Here is a 22795-nt window from a genome sequence, read left to right on the forward strand (position 1 = left end):
CCAGTGATTCGAAGCGGGGGTCAAACTGTTAAAGTCACGTGATTTCAACAAACGAGGCTTCGTTACTTCAACTGTTTTCAAACGTTTCGAAATGTAAGTTTATGAACCAGTGTCTATATCGTTTATACCTGATTTCTGTAATCTGTAGACATTGTAATGCCACATTGTATAAAAAGGGACAGTTGTGATTAACGAAGCAGCCCCCATAAAACAAATCAAGCCCTATATTTTAACAAAATAACACATTTTATACCCGATGCTTCATTTAATGGTATTGTTTGTTAATAGCATTTAATAGAGTACACTTTCAATAAAACATTTGCGTAAATTGCGCACGTAAAATGTGTTTTTATGCATGTTTGGGCTGGATTTTCGTCGCATTTACACGATATTGACCAGCAGAGGTCACCAGCGTGTCGCGTTTTGAGGACTTCGAAACAACGAATCATTTTGCGAAGCAATTGTTTTAATTGATTCAAAGTTCACTACAGCCACTGTGAAGGGCACAGAGCACCTCGTCAACAACTAGGATGGTTAAGTAATTGGCATTGCTGTAAACAAAACCAGCATGCCCACTGTGTATGCTTTGTTTGAAATCAATATGAAAAAGATTATAAATAATGACAGTAACAAAGTGCATTGTTTCAGTAATAGCTTTGTTTAAATGCATATGGTGACGACACTAGGCAATCTATTTAATTGGTGTTGTTGTGTGTTTGAGAGAGAGAGAGAGAGAGAGAGAGAGAGAGAGAGAGAGAGAGAGAGAGAGAGAGAGAGAGAGAGAGAGAGAGAGAGAGAGAGAGAGAGAGCGCATGTGTGTTCCACATTGCATTCATGCTCTATACCAGGCCTTCATTGTGGTGTGAACTTTTTCAGATTTATGCTGCATGGATTAATAGATTTTTTATTATTATTATTATTTTTTTATGTAATGAGAACTTAACTTTTTCTTAAGAATACTTTTGTAAATCCAGCCCCTGGATATCAGTATAACAGTGTTTCTTACAGAGTAAGAGTAAGAAGTAATACACCGCTTGTGGGACACAATAAATACAATATTGATTTTAAATATTTTCACAGAAGAATGAAAGTCAAACTGTCATTGTACAACAGATGCACCTTAAAGTTTGAAAAATAAGTTTCTTAAATTAATAAATGTTCTCTGCTTAAGCGCAAGAGACCTGATCTGGTGTCTTCCTATTGCATTTGACTACTCGTTAAGATTTAGATTTGGTTTTGGGATAATGATCCTAGACCAACACTATCAAGTAGTGTCTATCTAAAGTTTCAAACTTTAGAACAATTTTATTGACATATAACATTTAATACCACTTTTATGTATAGCTTCAGATTAACCCCTTACCTGTCATTCGCCTTTTTGCGCATATACATGAAAATGCACTGTCTAAACTTAAATGGTTGTAATTCATGAATGCTTTACAGACCTAAGGTTGGTCTCTTTAAGAAGACACTCATGAGATTGTTAGAAGCAATTCTTTTTTTTTTTTATTAATCAGTCATACTTTCGAGACATGTTTACAAGACAGCACACTGCCGATAAAAAATAAAACAACGGACACTCGGGTTTGATTGGGTAGTGCTAGCATGTACCTGTCTTACATAAACTAAAATAAAGTTTATATATCATATTTTCTGGCTAGTTTACTTTAGTGTTTTTTTTATAATACACCATACTTTCACCTATACTGAATAATTAAAAACAAGTTTAAATGGGTATATCTTCTATAAATATTCATTTTTCTTCATTTTCTTTTTTGCCTACTCCAGTTGTTAAAACTCACTAGACATGCTTATTCTGTTTGGGCACTTTTTGTGTGAAATCATATTTATTTTGTCCATCAAAAGTGTGCTTTCACTTTAATTGAGCGTGAGCAGCGCAGGAATAGACACACTATCACGCCCCCTAACATTAGTACTTTTCTTCTACTACGTGCTGCAGAATGTACCAGACAACATTCCCAGATTCCTCTTTGCAGGAACAAAAGTTTATTTAGCGGCCAGGAGTTCTCTTGTGTCACTTACTAAGAGAGACTCCCTGAACAGAAGATCACACGCATATTTATACTTTGTAAATAATGCAAGGGTTAGTAAATACCCAATACAATTTCTGATTGGTTACATTCAGCAATGCAAAATCACATGACTGTCTTTCACAGGATTAATAATTCTAATGTCTAGATTACATGATAATGTGATATAAACATACATAATAAGTGGCATATCTGTTTACAATCATCCTTGCTATACGTATCTTTTATGTATACTCTTATACTAGTAACAAATCACTTTTACTAGTTCTTCTCATAATCTTTGTGTGACCCTTCCCAGTATATTCAGGGCACCTTGATATATTTATAGCAGCATAAGCATGCATATTTCATTGAAGCAGAAGTCACACTAGACAAAAATCATCAAGTTTCCATCTTTCAAAAATACTTTTCAGAGTTCTTCTATATTGACCCTTATTACAACCATCAACTCCCCTCATTTCACATTAAGTTTTTTTTTCTTGCACAGTATACTTACTTAAACATGCATACATGATTGGCTGTTTAGATGTTAGATGCTCAGATATTTGAATACTGTCAGTAACAGATATGCATGTATAGCTGCAGGCTAAATGAAGCAGAATCCCAGAGCATCAATTTCATCTCCGCTTCTCCCAGTAATGCCGCAACACTTTCCAGACTTCACATCAACATTGACAGGCTTACCCAGCAGTGGACACTTGACGGATAATGTTGTTCTTTTACCATTACTTTTGGCAACCACAAATTCCAAACCTCCACATCTGTTCTCTTTCTTATTTGGCCACAGAGTCGCAGAGACAATTTTATCCTTGTCGTCAAATAGAAACTCATGTTGGGCACATCCTGGTCGATTGCCAACTTCAATCATGTGGCCACAGTTGAAGATCACCTTGATTGTTCTCAGTGTTTCCTAAAAGGCACACATGTATTTCATGTGAATAAGTAAATGAAAATAAGGCAAAAAATTGCAGGAATCAAATATGAGAAATAGAATGAAAACAATATTCACACACTTGATTGTAAGTAAAGCAGATCCTCTTAAAAGTGTTGCTGGAGGCAGACTTAAAGAAGAATTCATCACCTCCTCTCCCACCTACAATCACAGGTTGTGCTGAGAAAGGAACTAAGAGAAAAAACAATGGTGATATTCACATTGCAGCAGAATATGCCACATATAGCAATTGTTGTCTGGCCAAATTCTGGGCAACACAACAAGTTTCTCTCAGCCCATATGCAGCAAAGAACGATGTCCCTTGACTGGCCCAGATCTGGACTACAGACATGAGCGACACATAACTCGCCCAGGTCTCAGCCAAATAATAACCCAAAACCAGCCCTGAACTGGGCCGGGTCAAATTTTAATGGTACCAAATCTCAGCATTCAGTAAACCATCACAACACTAATATTTGCCAACAAAAAAATCTGTTATGTATCTATCCATTGCAAGTAAAACACAAATTCACAACTTAGGGGATGTTTACACCTGGCCACTTCATGCTTTTCTCAGATCGAAAAGCTCTCTGATTTATCAAAACGATTCCATTTACAGCTGGTCACATAAATGTGTTTTTGCAAAACGGATATAAATCCGATCTTCAATTCCCGCACTATATGCAGATTTAATGTCCACGTCACCGAAAGCAACAGTTATGAGCTGCATTTTATTGATCATCAGCTAAAATTTCTAAATCAAAGACCGCAATAAGAGAGAGCAGCAACAGCCCTGGTAAGAGCATTTCGGTTCTTTATTTTTAATGAAGATGATTGTGTGTTAAGCGTCCGCGACTTACTTTCACTTTGATTTGCGATAGTTTGCACGTTGGCTTGATGCTCATCTGCGGTGATGTTTGCTGCAGTAGCGCCGTCATATCTGGCTATAACATGACATGTACATGTGTAACGAAGAGGCAGAGTCGTGCGGATCCATTTGCAGTGAGTTTTATTAAACAGAAAAGCACACAGAGAGGAAACCGTGAAGAACAGGTTTAAGGGGCAAATCCAAACTCAGCAACGATACCAGGCTAGGGTCGGGGCAGGCAGCAGACACACAGAGACCAGGAGGGTGGGCAAGGATAGATAAACCAGGGAAATCCAGAGAACGTAGAATCCACAGTAGTGTTTGAACCTGGCAGATGCAAGACCTCGCGCCGAGCACAGAGAGAGAGCAGCTTACATAGAGGGGAGAAGTGGCTGCACCTGTGCAGGTGATTAGGATGGGAGATGTAGGCTAATGCAATATTCAGGAGAGGGAGTTCTTTGACGACCAGAGCGAGACACTGATGATGAGCGATCTATGACAACATGTAGCCTATAACATGCTCTCACACGTTTATTTTTTTGTATTTTTGGGACCAGTAAAATTTACATATGTGGCTTCAACAAACAGTTGCATTTACACTTGTCCAGTTTCATCTGGAATCTGGCCCAGACCTCCTCCTAAAGTGGTTTGAGCGATCGGATTCAAATCCGTCTCGAATGCGTTTCGGAGGGCATTTACACCTCGTCTTTTCACGATCGGATAGCTATCAGATCACTGAACAAGCATGACGTGGCCAGGTGTAAACAGCCCCTTAGTGTCTGCAACTCACACTAGGTGTGTGTCACTTTCCGGGGCTGTGACCGAGTAGAGGTTCTTTCCTGGAACTGCATTTACTGCATTTAAGTTATACTTTATATTGTCAAGTTATTACTGTATTTTGCTTATGCATATCTTTACTCTCTTAATGTCCTTTTCTCTCTTGTTGTTGGCAGGATCTGGGCACCCGGGGGTAGACGAGTGGCCTTCTTTGGGTGGTGGCATCCATCACTGTGTGTCATGCTCTTCACTGACATTAGTCGGTGTGTGTGGACTGTGATTTGAGTGATTATTTAAGGATGATATTCTATCTGAGACTGCCCCCCTTGGTAATCCCTAGTTCCTTTGCCAATAATAATTAAACTTCCCAAATGAGATGAGTGTGGCTGCTTGTCAATGCCTCTTTTAACTATCTATGACTCTTTTAACAATTAAATATTTGTGTACGATTACCTATGTCTCTGGCTCTAATGGTGATTAGAACCTGTGTGCCTTTAGAGGGCGCTTTAAATTCCTTGGGCGAAATTCCCAAGGTGGCGTAGTCGGAAAGTGATATCAACTTTGGTTTGCTGAGCGTGTGTATTATTAGTGCGCCGCCCCACACTATAGCTCCCGCTCTGCCACATGTAGATTATGTGTACAGTAATATTACTGTAGATGCTATTGTTTTCACAGTATTAATACTGTATTCTCAACAGTTTAATGCTGTATAAGCTCTTTACAGTATATTACTGTATTACTGATTTTCAATGAATTCTGGGAAAATACAAGCCTACTGTAAATCTAAATACAATACTAAATGACCGCGACCACAAACAACCACACACCTCCTCTTGCAACGGCTCTGTGACAGACTCATTTTATTCTGATGTGATTTGCAAGATATAAAGCTATGTTGTAGTTGATACGTTTCCACGTGTTGCGGAACTGGCCTCCGTTACACATGCAATCCCAAGAGTGGAGTTTTTTTCATAATAGCAGAAGCAAAACAAAATAATGTTTCACGAAAAATAAAGCGCAGATGAACTAATGACATGCACAAAAAAATGATGTACAGTACACAATAGTAATTACAAACAAGAGTTTGTTTAGATGCTAACAGCACAGCAGCTCCTGGCAAACAATGACACTCAAACCCAGTGATTCTCACGTATGGAGCCGAATCAAAGTCTGTTTTCAGTCCTTACTGCTTAGCTCTCTCCAGCGCTGGACAGCTTTTATAATATTCACGCGAGTCCTAAAGGTCTTGCCCAGTCATAACCCTTCACTTTCCAGTGAATTCTTCTGAGTTTTTCTCTTTTGTATTGTGTCTCATCTCTATTTCTGCAGTCTTTCTTCAAATCTCTCTCTTGCTCGTTCTCTATCTTCCACCGTCATATGCCCCCTAATGCTGATTGGCTGACACACATTTGTTGTGTTGGTCCGACTAACTTCCAAACAGCATTTTTCAAATACCGCTTACCCCACCTAAAAAAGGGTATTATTTTACAATAAATGACTGTGAAATCAATTCATGCTGGTTAATTTATTTATTTATTTTACAAATGACTGTGAATCAACAGCAAAATAATGCTGACATCACACAACTAACTGCTCTTGTTTTACTGTGAATTCACATTATAAAGTTGTCTTTAACCACGATGCCACTGTAATAAATGTATCTCTTTCCAGCAGCCATATCACCCTGTTGCCCAAGAATGGTTGCCCACTGAAGCAGGGTTGAGCCTGGTTGCCAGGTTGCTGCTGGTAGAGGTGTTAGTGAGGCCAGAGGGGGCGCTCACCCTAACGCCCCAGTGTGGTTCTTAACGCCCCAATATAGTGACGGGGACACTATACTGTCAAAGAGCGCCGTCCTTCGAATGAGACGTTAAACTGAGGTCCTGACTCTCTGTGGTCACAAAAAATCCCAGGATGTCTTTCGAAAGAGTAGGGGTGTAACCCGGGCATCCTGGCCAAATTTGCCCCTTGGCCTCTGTCCATCATGGCCTCCTAATCATCCCCATATATATATATATATATATATATATATATCAGTGGTGGGCCGTCAGGGCCAGCAAGGCCTTCTCTGCTGGCCTAAACACTATCAGAGTCACTGACTTGCACTTTAATATATTTTTTTATGAATGAGTATTAACAGAGAATGTCTAATAAGGGGAGAAGTTTCACTCTCGCTACACTTCCGGCTTCTGAACTGGTTGCAGTTCCACTCTGGTTCCATATGAGGGCGCTCACAGGACGAGTGCAGAATGAATGGAGGTCTATGGAGCTATACCCCTCAAAATCCACTTTTCTCAGGATATAATTTTTTGTCTAGTAATTTGAATGTTGTATTTGAAAGGAGATACAAAAAAATTGCACATTGCTGGGTGTTAGATTTTTTAGAGTCACTTATTTGCTTTAAAAAGTCTTTTAAAATGTCAATGACGTCATACACATCGTACGACCAGAGATACTGCTTTACGGCAATCCTTCAGTCACTTTGGTGTTTTCTCGCTCTGCACTTTCTTTTCTCTCGAGGCATCGACAACACAGCGGACACAGGTAAACACACAACACAGCTGACACAGGTAAATACACATGCTAGAAGAGTTTCTGATAGAATACATTCTGGTCCCGCTTCGGATGCCACGATATCATCAAGCGGTATCTCTGGTCGTAATCAGTCCTGCACTGACCAATCAGCGTTCATAAGCAGAATGCTAGCGTGTTATGGGCAACAACAACTCAACCTGTAAGAAATCGAAAGAACATAAGTACTCGTTCATTCAACTTTCGACCTATAACCCATGTTGAACTTGCCAAACCTACAATCAAATCTGAGATTTCTCAACGGCAATCGGGTGAAAGAGACACATTTAGCCGTCTAGCTCCATAGACTCCCATTAATTTTGCACTCGGGCGATCGCCCCCAGTGGAACTCTGGTGGAACTACAACCAAAAATTCGGTACAATAGGACTTAATAAGGAGTGGGCAGGCTCTCCGTAGACACGCTCTGACACGCTCTGATATTAAATTATTCCCAATAGTCCATTTTCTTAATGTCATAGCTTTTCTCTTGGTTGCGCTGCTTCCAGTAGTGTATATTTATTTTAGCACTGTTATCCAATCATATTTCAGCCATCATGTGTTGCCAGGGTTAAATATATCTGCCTCGAGGCCTTCAGAATCGATAGTGCGGATGCCTGTAGGTTAAAATGAATGGCAATGAAACGGTTGCTTTAACCAAACAGATAATCAATCAGATTTCGAGTTGACTGCACCGGGGCCATCTAGCAGGCGGACAATAACGTAAGCATTTCCACGCCCTTTAATTGGATGGTCAGAGCGATTACTACTATTATTACTGGAAGTCAGAGCTAACCGCATCTGTAGCGAACTGTGTAAACTAACATATATTCCTGTAGATTTAATAGTTTTTCAACCCACAAATTAATATTTATTTCCTTCCTCGACCACCAGCAGGTTCAAACCTACCAGGAAAAATCCCTTATCCAGTTTACGCAGAGTCACGGATCTCTATCGATCTGTCCGGGTAAAAACAGAACTGACTGCATGTATGCCAAGACTGATTTTGAAGGCAAAAGTTCCGCTGATCTCATTGATATCGTTCAAAAATCTGTGTGAGAGTTTGTGTCGGCTGTAACGTTACACATCGTCATGTTTTGCGGTGTTTTCCCTGTTTAACGTTACTGCTTCTATCGAGCAGACACTCTCAGCACTAAAGCGAATTAAAACTTATGCCAGAAATACGACGGGACAGACTGGACTTTCAGCACATTAGCCTCTATGGCGATAGGTTGGGACTGAAACGCACAGACAACCTGTACAACCAAGTAATTTAAGTATTTTTGAGGAAAGAAATTAGGATGGATTTTGTGTAAAAAAATAATCAATAGTTTTGGAGAGTAGGCTATAATGCATTTTTTGCCCCCGGTTTTGTCCGTGGTGAATATGATTTTCTTCCTAATTTTTCTTGTAAATTTATGATCGAAACAACTTTTTTCAAACATACTATTGTAACCATTGATGGATAAGTCAAGGGAGGATCCGTTTCTGAATTTATAATCGGAACGCAAGAACCACTACACTAACACAAAAGCCGAACTCACTCGCTCGTTTCTCTCTACCCGGCCTTTCCCGAACTCACCGCATTAACCCTATAACTGCCGGAGCAGTTAAAAACAGGAATTTCACAACAATGTGCGTGCGGTGCTACACTATTAAGTAAGGGATAATCCACGGCTAGCCATGCATTAAAGGATTCCGCTTCGCGTCGGGTGGTTCTTCACCTCTACCCCGTGCATTAAAATCCTTTAATGCATGGCTAGCCGTGGACTTATCCCTTACTTAATAGTGTAGCACCGCACGCACATTGTTGTTATCCCGCTTATACCTTGGTTATTTGCCAAGTTAAAAATAAGTTAAAGCTGTAACTGTGTAATTTTTTAACATACGAGTAAAAATGACGGTTATTTTTTTAAGTTACGACTCGTTAGTTCTAGCACTCCGTCCGCTTTAAATAAAGTAGAGCCATCGGATTGCTTTTGTTTGAATGAATTATCACATTAATTTAAATTCATTATTAAAAGTGAGAGACAGAGAACTGAAAGAGAAGGAACAGAGAGAGAGAGAGAGAGAGAGAGAGAGAGAGAGAGAGAGAGAGGTGTGTGCGCGAGTTACCTGTGTGCATCTCTTCTTTAAAGTCTACAGTCCCCTCGTTGCTTTAAAATTATTTATGAATGACAGGCAACACTGACAGTGACAAGGCAATCTTTATTTGAACTAATCATGTCATTTATTTAAATGACTTATGTAGAGTGTGAAATAAAACCGGCGTCTCTAACCACGATTACTATATAAAGACACATTACATTTATTGAAATGCATAAAATTAAATGAAAACAAAAAAATAAAACAGTTGGAAATTTCGATAGGAGATCATTTTACTCATCATTATACTAATTGATGTTAAACTCCACATTTCCATTTATCGTGAATTTAGACATGGAAAAGGGTAAATAAACCTAAATAAACATTTTCATATGCGTCTCTCACTCTGTTTGCAAGTGTAACTGTGTTACTATGGTTACTAATGTTTATAGTAGCGAACTGCGAATTAATTTCGAACTGTAATCAACTGACTGGAACTACCTGTGCATTAAACGGTTTTACTGCACACCTTCCAGCCAATCAGAATCGAGTATTTAAACAGTCCGTGGTATAAAGGTTATTAATTCGGGTTGGACATCACTGAAGGCGGTGTGAAATGCACGGCCTGCCACCAGCGCTGTATAAATGTAATGAATTATTATTTTCTCACTATTTTTTAAGTCACCATAATGGTGATTAGTGTTCAAATAGCTTTCCGATCTAGCGAAAACATTTGTTTAAATCATGACAACCACATAGCTTTGACCGCATCGCTTTCATTATGAGTGCGCTTGTCACGCCTACATTTGAAATAAAGAACTTGAGCGTGCAAAAGACGCGATATGTGAACGGCCCCTTAAAGTAATTGTCACGGTTCATGAATTCGCTGTCTCCTTTCTCTCGTCTTGTGTGTGTATTTGTGCATGTGGGCGGAGCCGCTGATCACTGCTGCTGATCAGCACACACAGCTGTGGCTGATCAGCGCGCCAGCTGCAGTTGATCAGCGCTCTCTATTTAGTCTCTGTTTTCCCCTTGTCTTTGTCAGAGTGTTGTTGGATGTTCCCTCTGTTCCAGCCTGTTTCTTGTTTTTATGTGTTCCCGCCTGTCGCTGTGTGTTCGTCGTTGTTCTGCAACCCACGATATCTACTTCCTGGTTTTCGCTCCCGTCTTCCTCACCATCATCCCGGACTGCTTCCATCATCCTCATCTTCACCTTCATCATCACCATCACCATCGGATCTTCACTGAAGGACTGGGCTGACCTCAGCGTCCCTGTGCTGCCAAGTGCTACTCATCTCTGGACACTATTTCCTCCACCACTCTCACCATCTCTGGCCTACTCTCCTAATAAATATAACTTTTACTTGCAATTGAATCTTCCTCATCATTTCGTTACAGAACGCTCTGACCAAACATGGATTCAGCAAGTACACCTGATCACAACGAGTTCCTGTCACCCAGTATTTCAAGAATGGACCAACAAGAGGAGAATCTGGCCGTCACGGGGCGAGCGGTACAAGCCTTGGTAGCACAAGTGTCCGAGCTGACCCAACAGATTCATCACCTCGCTTGTCCCACTGCGCCCAGCCCACCGCCGATTCTTCTCACTCCACCAGCATCCAGCCGCCAGCCCGAACCGCGCCTGCCTACCTCGGAGTGTTACTCTGGTGAGCCTAATTATTGTAGATCTTTCCTGATGAAATGTTCCATGTTCTTTGCCCTCCAGCCACAGACGTTCAGCACGGAGGAATTTAAGGTGGCCTTCGTTCTGACACTGCTCTCATGGCAGGCGGGCGGCCTTGTGGGGAACGGCGGTGTGGGAGAACCAACATCTATGCTGTTCCTCGTTTCAGACACTCTCGGAAGAGATGAGGCGTGTTTTCGACCGGGCGGTGGCAGGAAGGGAGGCAGCTCGTCAACTCGCCGACCTCCGTCAGGGTAATCGCTCGGTCAGTGACTACTTGATTGATTTCCGAACCCTGGCCGCTGAGTGCCACTGGAACGAGGAAGCACAGTGGGACATTTTCCTGCATGGGCTGGCTGACCGCATCCAGAAGGAGATCTTCACATTGGACCTCCCCAGTAAACTTGATGGGCTGATTGAGCTGGCTTTGAGGGTGGACGCTCGTCTCAATCGTCTGGAACAGCGATCCAGGAGGTTTCCTCATCCAGGGAGCGTCAAATGCCATCAGGCCAGCGGCGGTGATGCGGTCAGCCCCGTCTTCGATCTCAAGCCCATGCAGGTGGGTCGAGCTCGGCTTTCCTGGGAGGAGAGAGAGAGACGGAGATCCCGGGGTCTTTGCCTCTACTGTGGCGAAACTTCCTCAACAAATGTCCGGTAAAAGACCGGGCCCAGCATGTAAACAGGAGGCTACTGTCGGGCGGGATCTCCGTGGATAAGACATCATCCTCTACTCTCCTCCCGGTAAGACTGCTGTGGGCAGCCCGTTCCCACATCTGTCAAGCACTTCTGGATTCAGGGGCGGAGGGTAACTTCATGGACTTGTCATTGGCACAGACACTCGGTATACCCCTCACTCCACTCAAGGACACCATTTCTGTCAGTACACTAAACGGTCAGGAACTCCCCGTCATAACTTTTACCACCAAGCCTCTGACACTCATCACATCTGGCAATCAATCAGAACTTATATCATTTCTCCTCCTGGACTCACCCCTGGCTCCCATCGTCCTCGGTCACCCCTGGTTGATCCAGCATAGCCCGAGGGTTGACTGGGGACACAATTCCGTTTCATCCTGGAGCACTAAATGTTATGAGTTTTGTCTTGTGTCTGCCTGTTCATCTGTCTCTTGTCCTGTTTTTCAGAAGGAGGCGGTGAATTTGTCTAACGTGCCCTCAGAGTACCTCGACCTGAGGGAAGTGTTCAGTAAGTCTCGCGCTGCTTCTCTCCCTCCGCATCGTCCCTTTGACTGTGCAATAGATTTACTCCCAGGTAAGTCTCCGCCTAAGGGCAAACTTTACTCACTTTCTGTTCCAGAAAGGGAGGCCATGGAGAAATATATTTCTGATTCTCTAGCCTCCGGGTTCATCCACCCTTCCTCAACTCCAGCGGGGGCGGGGTTCTTTTTGTGGGGAAGAAGGATGGTTCTCTACGACCTTGTATTGATTACCGAGAGCTGAACAACATCACTGTAAAGAATACTTATCCTTTGCCTGTCTTCAGCTTTCGAGAGGTTGCAGGGAGCATCCCTTTTCACAAAATTGGATTTAAGTAACAACTATCATTTGGTTCGCATCAGGAAGGGGGATGAATGGAAAACCGCGTTCAACTCCCCCAGGGGTCATTTTGAATATTTGGTTATGCCGTTCGGTCTATCCAACTTCCCAGCGGTTTTCCAAGCACTCGTCAATGATGTGTTGAGAGACATGGTAGATCAGTTCATATATGTCTACCTGGATGACATATTGATTTTTTCTTCGTCTCTCCAGGAACACGTTCAACACGTCAGACGAGTGCTTCAGAGGCTGCTAGAGAATGGGCTTTTTGTCAAGGCGGAGAAATGCGCTTTTCATACACAGTCTGTTCCTTTCCTAGGTTACATCGTCTCTTCTGAGGGAGTACGTATGGATCCTGACAAGGTTAAGGCTGTGGTAAATTGGCCAAGTCCAGATTCCCATAAGGCCCTACAGAGGTTTCTGGGGTTCGCCAACTTCTATCGGCGTTTCATTCGCAACTTCAGCCAACTAGCCGCACCTCTGACTGCCTTGACCTCCCCCAGAATGACGTTCAGGTGGTCCGATACAGCCGAGGCTGTATTTTCCAACCTCAAAAGTCGCTTCGTTTCGGCTCCCATCCTTGTCACCCCTGATCCCTCACGTCAGTTCGTGGTGGAGGTCGACGCGTCAGAGGTGGGGGTAGATGCAGTTCTATCCCAACGTTCTTCCTCAGACGACAAGATGCACCCTTGCGTGTTTTTATCCCACCGTTTATCACCTGCGGAACATAATTATGACATTGGTAACAGAGAATTGTTGGCCGTCAAGTTGGCGTTGGAGGAGTTGCGTCATTGGTTAGAAGGGTCGGGGGTACCTTTTATCGTTTGGACTGATCATAAGAACCTTGAATATATTAGATCTGCTAAAAGACTCAACTCCAGGCAGGCTCGTGGGCACTTTTTTTCGGACGTTTTGACTTTTCACTCACGTACCGCCCAGGGTCCAAAAACATCAAACCCGATTCTTTATCTCACATTTTTGATCCTTCCGAACGCCCGGTTACTTCCGAGTGCATTTTGCCAGAGAAGAAAGTTATCTCCACACTCATATGGGAGGTCGAATCGAAGGTCAAATGCCTTAGAAGGGGTAACGCCTCCGCCCGATTGCCCACCGAGTCGATTGTTTGTTCCGGAGGAGTTACGGTCCAAAGTCATACGATGGGGTCACTGCTCCAACATTGCCTGTCCTCCAGGAGTAAATCGGACTAGCTGTTTAATAAAGCAACGATTCTGGTGGCCATTAATGGCTCGCGACATTCGCAGTTTTGTCTTGGCTTGCTCGGTTTGTGCCATGGGTAAGACGTCTTACCGATCTCCTGATGGGTTACTCCATCCGCTGTCTGTCCCTTTGAGACCCTGGTCCCACATAGCGCTAGATTTTGTCACCGCCTTCCTGCCCTCTAATGGCATGGCGGTTGTTTTAACCGTAGTGGACCGGTGCTCGAAGGCGACACATTTCATTCCCTTGCCCAAATTACCTTCAGCCAAGAAGACAGCGGTGACTGTTGTAGATCACGTCTTTCATTTACATGGCCTCCCGATGGACGTGGTCTCTGACAGGGGGCCCCAATTCGCGTCCAAATTCTGGCAAGAGTTCTGTAGATTACTAGGAGCTACGGTCAGTCTGTCTTCGGGTTACCATCCCCAGAGCAATGGTCAGACCGAGCGAGCCAACCAAGATTTGTAGAAAGTAGGGCTGGGTGATATATCGCATGACATTGTTAGGCGCATCTCATCAGTAAAGCCGGTTCCTTGATTAGTAGTAAATCTCCATTACCTGCTTTCAGATGTAGCGGCATTTACTACACCAGGGGTCCTCAACTCTGGAGCACGAGTTCCACTTTCCTGCAGAGTTTAGCTCCAACCCTAATCAAACACACCTGAACAAGCTAATCAAGCTCTTAATGATTAATACAACGTTACAGGTACACAACAAAATCCTCAATGTTAAATCAACATTGCTCAGAGTGCATATTGTCCCAAACTATAGAGTGTTAAAGTTAATTAGATAATTTTATGATTAATTAAGTGATGTTTTAGCATTAGTGACGAACACCTGATGTTAACAAGCAGAATCACTGAAGAACAGAGAAACACAAGAACTACAACTGACTTCAACCACAGCCTTAGTTGAAATCAAATGAAGAAAACATTAAATCTGTGAAGATATCAGCAGAGGAGGAATAAACAACTCCACAAACAGCATTACCAGCTTCACTTATTACTAACCAGATTTACTTTATTTTTGTCACAAGTCTACAGAATTGATTGTTGAGAGTTGATGATGTTTAAGTGATCAAACAAGTATGCTACCATTGTGGTGGTCAATGTTTGCTTTAGTTGGTCTCGTGACCCATTGAATTTTCTAAGTAAGCTTCTTTAAGCATTTGCAATAGTGTTTCATGATAAACACTCAAGCTTTGCTGAACTAAAAGTTAAAAATACAAATATGCTTTTATGCTTGCAAGACTTTTAAAAGAAATTCATAAAGAGATATTTGTTAAAGGTCAATTGTCACAAATTTATTCTTTTATTTTGGGTTATTGATTCAGGTATAGTAAATGTGTAAAAAAAAGTTATATTAAACAATTGTCAGTGCTAAAAATGCTTCTGAAAATATACACTTAGACATCAACACTTACCATACAATCCTCAACAGTGGTGACAAGAATTATCCATACTGCAGTGCATGCTGGGATTTTTGTCAAATTGTGATACCCTGCATGCATTGCAGCATGAACCTTTTTGTTTATTGTCACCATTGTTGAGATTTGTATGCTGTTTTTTGCTGTATGTGAGTTTGGTAAAAACTGCAGAATAATATCTTGTATGCACTTAACAGTTGTAAAATTCCACACGATAAATGATGGATGTAGTTTCACAGGGTAGACAAGGCAAACCCCTCAAATGTATTAATGATAAAACACTGATTAGTGATTTTACATTCAATAAGTTCAGGTTCCAATGAAATACTATCATATTCTGATTTTACTGCTTTTAAATCATTATTTATGTTGTTGCAGAATAAAATCTATCATAGAAAGTGACGGGTCAACAGCCCAACTAAAGCAAACTCTGATCTCTATAATGGTGGCATTCTATTTTTACCAATAAAATATCAACATTTAAACCTCTGTTAATTCTCAAAAATAACTTCTGTAGAAGCATGGCAGAAATCAAATCAATCTGGTTAGTAATAAGTGAAGCTGGTAATGCTGTTTGTGGAGTTTGTAGACATCTAAGGCTGTGGCTGAAGTCGGTTGTAGTTCTTGTGTTCCTCTTTCCTTCATTGATTCAGGTGTTCATCACTAATGCTCAATCATCTCTTAATTAATCAGTTAATTATCTCATTAACTTGAACACTTTTAACACTCTGTAGAATGGGACAATATGTACTTGAGCAATGTTGATTTAACACTGGGGATTTTGTTGTGTAACGTTGTAGTAATCATGAAGAGCTTGATTAGCTTGTTCAGGTGTGTTTGATTAGGGTTGGAGATAAACACTGCAGGAAAGTGGATCTCGCGCTCCAGAGTTGAGGACCCCTGTAATACACAGAGCCGTAGTTAACTGACAAGCTGAGCCATATCGCATTAATTATCGCAGGCGATACATCCGCGATAATCATGCGATATTGCTCAGCTTGTCAGTTAACTACGGCTCTGTGTAGTTAAATGACGCTACATCTGAAAGCAGGTGATGGCGATTTACTACTAATCAAGGAACCGGCTTTACTGACGAGATGCGCCTAACAATCTCATGCGATATATCGCCCAGCCCTAGTAGAAAGTTGTTGTGTCCTCTATTGCATCGCTATAATATTCATGTCCACTAGGTGGAACTGATGTGTTTACATGTTCAAAGAAAGAAGATGTTATGGAAGTAAAGAAAAAGAAACTGCTAAGCTACTGCTCGCGTCTGTCTGTGATTTAGTCCTTCTTACTTCAACTTAACAAGTGGCGACGAGGATGTTAAGATGGCCCTGCTCTCTCTACAACCCCCAGTAGCATTCCTGGAATGTCCAGGTGAACCAAAACTGTCCTTTGATGCTTGGGAAAAGTTATTTCTAAACTACTTGCTTGCAATCGGCGGAGAAGAGTTTTCTGCCGAGAGAAAGAGAGCACTGCTGATACACTGTTTAGGAACAGAAGGGCAACGAATCTACAATACATTGCCTCTTACCGCTGATACCTACGACGGATCGTTACAAGCACTGAAACAGTTTTTTTCTCCTAAGCTGAATGTGGTTTCAGAGAGATATCGCTTCAGACAACGCGCTCAAGCCGTGGGTGAGTCCACTGATCATTCCGTTGCAGCGCTACGTGAGCTAGTGAAAACATGCGCTTTTGGCAATATTGAGCATGAAATGATCCGTGATCAGATTGTGGAAAAAACGTCCATGCCTCGAATCCGTGAACGACTGTTACTAGAACCAGATTTAACCCTTGAAAAGACGATGGCTATTGCAAGACAAATTGAAGCGGCAGTAGCAGACGCCAAAGTCATTACTGAGGGGGAATCAAAACAAATAGCAGCGATTCAGAGGCAAGAAAAAACGCGAAGGTACAAAAATAAAACAAGGATTACGTCGAAAGAGGATAAACGTATGAAGGGACAGCAGCAGTGTTACCGCTGTGGGTCTGCTAACCACCTTGCAAATGATAAGTCCTGTCCTGCTAAAGACTGCAAATGTAGAACGTGTGGAAAATTTGGACATTTCTCAAAGGTGTGCAAGACAGCATCACAGTCGGTTAATGAAGTATGCTTGCCTGAAGTGACAGTGCTGTGTGTAAATGATTGCCATACAGATGAGGGAGCTCCAGTGGGTACTTTTACTATAGCTACTCCCACATCGCCTACACAGACTTGTACCATTAGGATGATGGTGGATACAGGCTCTGGAGCATCAATATTACCGCAACACATATTCAAGGAATACTTCAGCTCATGTGTTCTGTCACCACCAAAAGTGCAGCTTTTGACTTACTCAAAGGAAAACATACCGGTGTGTGGTTCCCTGAGACTGAACGTGACATATTACGGAATGACGGTTGCTGGTGAGTTTAACATCGTCAAATCAGGAACTCCTCTCATTGGACGTGACTTATGTAAAGCACTGGACATTGAGATTAAGGGTGGTCGCTTGATTGAACCTGCTACTCACTGTGCAATGCTTCAATCATCCAGCACTTCATTTGTTTCTGCTGATAGTCCTGTTGTATCCGTACCAACTGCTGCTGGATTTGGATGTGCTAAAAATTTCTCGCACAAAGTGAAGATCCGCTCTGGAGTTAAGCCTGTACAACAAAAACTCCGTCATTTACCTTTATCAGTGAGAGCAGCAGTGTCAGACGAACTCAAGATGCTAGAGGAGAATAGTATAATTGAGAAGATTGATTCATCTGAGTGGGTTTCTCCTATCGTGGTCACAAAACGAAAAAACAACACAATTCGTATGTGTGTTGATTTACGAGAACCCAACAAGGCGGTGGTACAAGACAGTCATCCCCTACCTCTGATCGAAGATATACTGTCTGAGTTGCATGGATCAGTGATGTTCTCTTCTCTTGACTTAAAAAATGCATACCACCAAGTACAATTACACGAGGAGAGTAGAGGACTTACTGCTTTCATTACCCATGAAGGCCTATATCAGTTTTGTAGAGTACCATATGGACTGTGTTCGGCACCATCTGCTTTTCAACGGATGATGACCATGATCTTAAAAGGTCTTGATGGTGTACAGTGTTACTTGGACGATGTGATTGTCCATGGTGCGTCCGAAGCCATTCACAGTGTCAATCTCAAAGCTGTTCTGCACAGGATTAGTGAAGCTGGGTTGAAACTGAATACAGAAAAGTGTAAGTTCAACTTGACAACACTTAGCTTTCTTGGATACAGACTCTCAGATGATGGCCTGCACGCAGATGATGCACATGTTACGGCAATTACAAATGCACCTCCTCCTACTGATGCAACTACACTACGGTCGTTTCTGGGTCTTAGTGCCTGGTACAGTAAGTTCGTGCCTGCCTATGCTACTCTGGTTGAGTTGTCGGACCATTCGAAACTGCACCGTCAGACTGCAGATATGCAATAACGCTTGTGGATTACTTCAGCAAATGGCCGGAAGTCGCTTTTGTGTCCAGGGTTGACACATCCACTGTTAAACAGTTCTTGATGACTGTTTTTACTAGAGAAGGAAATCCGAAGGAGTTGGTCTCCGACAATGGACCTCAGTTTATCTCGGCTGAGTTTTCTGAGTTTCTGAGAGAGAGAAACATAAGACATTTCAGATCTGTTGTTTATTATCCACGTGCGAATGGAGAAGTCGAGAGGTTCAACAGAGTTCTAAAAGACTGCTTACAAACTGCTTCGATTCAAGGAAAACCTTGGAAGACGTTCACTCAAAGATACTCCTCATGCTACTACAGGAGTTACACCATCTGAATTACTCCATGGTCGATGTATGAGAACCAAGTTACAAATCATGGACTTTCCGAGAAAAGAAACTGACAGAAACTTAATACGAGAACACGTAAGAATGAAACAAGACAAGGTTAAACGGTACACTGATGCCAGGAGAAATGCAAAGCCTTCAAGATTCCGACCTGGTGATCGAGTTCGAGTTAAGAAACCTTGGATGGTAAAGAAGGGTGATCGGAAGTTTACATATCCAAAAGCTGTTGTATAGAAGAAAGGTGAAGACTCTTACCTGCTTGATGATGGTAAGGTGCGGAATGCCTCACGACTCGCTGAAATGCCGAAATCAAATGGAAGTGTTACTCCTACTGAGGTACAACATGGAACAACAACAAGTCCGTTGAATAGGTCTGTGAGAGTTAGACAAAAACCCGTCTGGACCAAGGACTATGTTTTAGATGTGTAAGGAAATGAAGAACTGAGAAAGCAGAGTTAATATTTGAATGAGAAAGACACGAAAAGTTAAAACCAGTTATTTTGTTGTTCCAAAATACTTGTTTATTTTGATTTAGTTTATTTCAGTTTTGATATACATACTGCTGTATTCTTTCTGAAAAGGGGAAGATGTTGTGTCCTCTATTGCATCGCTATAATATTCATGTCCACTAGGTGGCACTGATGTATTTACATGTTCAAAGAAAGAAGATGTTATGGAAGTAAAGAAAAAGAAACTGCTAAGCTACTGCTCGCGTCTGTCTGTGATTTAGTCCTTCTTACTTCAACTTAACAAAAGTATTGCGATGTTTGGTGTCCAAGAATCCTTCATCCTGGAGCCAACAACTTTCTATGGTTGAGTATGCACATAACTCGTTACCAGTGTCATCCACGGGCCTCTCTCCGTTTGAGTGTAGTCTACTTAGGGTACCAGCCACCAGTTTTTCCGAGTCTGGATTCCGAAGTCGCGGTCCCCTCCGCTCACGCCTTCGTCCAGAGGTGCCACCGCACATGGACCAGAGCCCATGAGACTCTGCTCCATGTGGGGAAGCGCACTAGGGCTAAGGCCGATCGCCACCGGTCAAGGCCTCCCGTATACGTCGTGGGTCAAAAAGTGTGGCTTTCTACCAAGATCATTCCGCTCCGCTCCGTATCTAACAAGCTAGCTGCCAAATTCATCGGCCCGTTCACTGTCACCAAGATCATTAGTCCGGTGACAGTCCGCCTCAAACTTCCTCCGGCGTACAGGAGAATTCACCCCGCCTTTTATGTCTCCAAATTGAAACCCGTTTTTCGTTCTCACCTTAATCCGCCGGCCCCGGTTCCCCCACCGCCGCGACTCGTAGACGGGGAACCCACGTATTCGGTCAATCGCATTCTGGACTCGAGACGGAGAGGACGCGGATTCCAGTACCTGGTGGACTGGGAGGGTTATGGTCTGGAGGAGAGAAGTTGGGTTCCTGCTAGGGACATTCTGGATCACTCCCTTATTGATGATTACAATCAACAGGTAAGTTCTTCTGGGAGCGCTAGGGGGAGGGGTACTGTCACGGTTCATGAATTCGCTGTCTCCTCTCTCTCGTCTTGTGTGTGTATTTGTGCATGTGGGCGGAGCCGCTGATCACTGCTGCTGATCAGCACACACAGCTGTGGCTGATCATCGCGCCAGCTGCAGTTAATCAGCGCTCTCTATTTAGTCTCTCTGTTTCTTCACTGAAGGACTGAGCTGACCTCAGCGTCCCTGTGCTGCCAAGTGCTACTCATCTCTGGACACTATTTCCTCCACCACTCTCACCATCTCTGGCCCACTCTCCTAATAAATATAATTACTGGTGCTTGCTTTAGCAAGGCAACAGTATTGTTATTGCTCATACTTATTATTCTGCTTCTTCTTCTTTTTATTCTGGACAAAGTTTGGCGCGAAACTCGCCCCGCACCGTTTGTCACAGACCCCTGAGTGAGGTGTCAAAACGACCGGCTCATTGAGGAGAGGTGTGCTATATCTTTTCTAAGCGATCGGGTGTACGATGTTCGCACAGCGGACGAAAAAGCGGGCAAAAAAGTCCCATTGACTTAACATTGCGGAATTTTCAGAAATTCAAATCCCAACTGTCATTTTTCACACACACAGACACAAAGGGCCTGACACCCCTGCATGTCTCCCCCTCTCTCTCCCTCAGAGGATTTATATTATCCAGCAGCCAATAAGTAATGGCCTAAAATCTTCATAGCCACACCATAGCAACCAGTTACAGCACCCTAGCAACCATAGACTATAGGCACGAGGCCGCAGGCCTCGTGCACTCATTATAATGCACTCGTTTAATAGAGATTTTAAATACTCTATAAAAACTCACTCATAGGCACGAGGCCGCAGGCCTCGTGCCTAACCTTAGCCCTAACCCCATAGTAACCATCTGTGGTGCCCTAGCAAACACCCAGAACACCCTAGCAACTGCCTAGCAACCTCCTAGCAACCACCCAGAACACCCTAGCACCCCTCTCTCTCCCTCAGAGGATTTATATTATCCACCAGCCAATAAGTAATGGCCTAAAATCTTCATAGCCACACCGTAGCAACCAGTAACAGCACCCTAGCAACCATAAGCTATAGGCACGAGGCCACAGGCCTCGTGCACTCATTATAATGCACTCGTTTAATAGAGATTTTAAATACTCTATAAAAACTCACGGCCTCGTGCCTAACCTTAACCCTAACCCCATAGTAACCATCTGTGAAAACTACCAACCACCTAGTAACACCATAGCAACCATCAAAAATACCTTAGCAACCGCCCTGAACACCCTAGCAACCGCCCAGAATTACCCTAGCAACCACCCAGAACACCCTAGCAACCGCCTAGAATACCCAGAACACCCTAGCAACCACCCAGAACACCCTAGCAACCGCCTAGAACACCCAGAACACCCTAGCAACCGCCTAACAACCACCCAGAACACGCTAGCAACCACCCAGAACACCCTGGCAACCGCCTAGCAACCGCTTAGCAACCACCCAGAACACCCTAGCAACCGCCCAGAACACCCTAGAAACTGCCTAGCAACAACCCAGAATACCCTAGCAACCACCTAGCAACGCCCTAGCAACCACCCAGAACACCCTAGCAACCACCCAAACAACATGAATAAGCCATTTCTCAGCAGCAGAACATCGTACAGACATGGTTGTTGGCTCGTATGCAATTATGTACCACACTCTAGCAACCGGGTCGTGTTTTTTGCCACTGCAAGCACCATTCACATTTTCTTCTGGAAATGTACGTTCTAGTTTTTACTTGCAATTGAATCTTCCTCATCATTTTGTTACAGTAATTTTACTGTGGTAAGAAATACAGAAGCTTGCTGGCTATTGTTACGGTGACCGGGAGGGGACATGTTTGGTTCACTTAGTTTTGTTGTGGCCACGTCATATATTTGACAAACACATAAATACAGTGGTCAAATCATGCTGCTTTCAGGTTTGACTATAAGAGTAAAACCTATTCTGTCAAGACATTTTTTTGAAAAAGTTATTCATGCTTTTATTACATCTAGATTGTATTACTGTAACTCACTTTATTAGGAGATTACCCAGTCAGCTTTATCCGGCTTGCAGATAAAATGTAGCTGCATGAATCTTAAAACAGGACCACATTACGCTGGTTTTATGTTATCTGCACTGGTTCCCTGTGTGTTTTAATACATTTTAAAATTCTTCTTTTAGTGTTTAAATCTTTAAACGGTTTGCTTCCTCCTTACCTTTCAGATTTATTGACTGAACATCGTCCAGGTGAGTCAGAAGGTATTTCCCTTAGATCTAGTTTCACTCACAATCCAAAGATGTGTGAATGTAGACACTCAAA

The 22795-nt window shown here is 42.7% G+C and overlaps 1 gene segment (V, D, J or C); it reads left to right on the top strand.

Moving 5' to 3' along the window:
* The window catches only part of LOC307010296 (Ig lambda chain C region-like), a 46868-nt gene that overhangs the window by 164 nt on the left and 23909 nt on the right, over positions 1 to 22795 (top strand). The window contains exon 2 of the C gene segment in view: positions 35 to 93.

The sequence above is a fragment of the Phoxinus phoxinus genome (genome assembly GCF_949152265.1).
Source record: "Phoxinus phoxinus genome assembly, chromosome: 1".
Classification (NCBI taxonomy): Eukaryota; Metazoa; Chordata; class Actinopteri; order Cypriniformes; family Leuciscidae; genus Phoxinus; species Phoxinus phoxinus.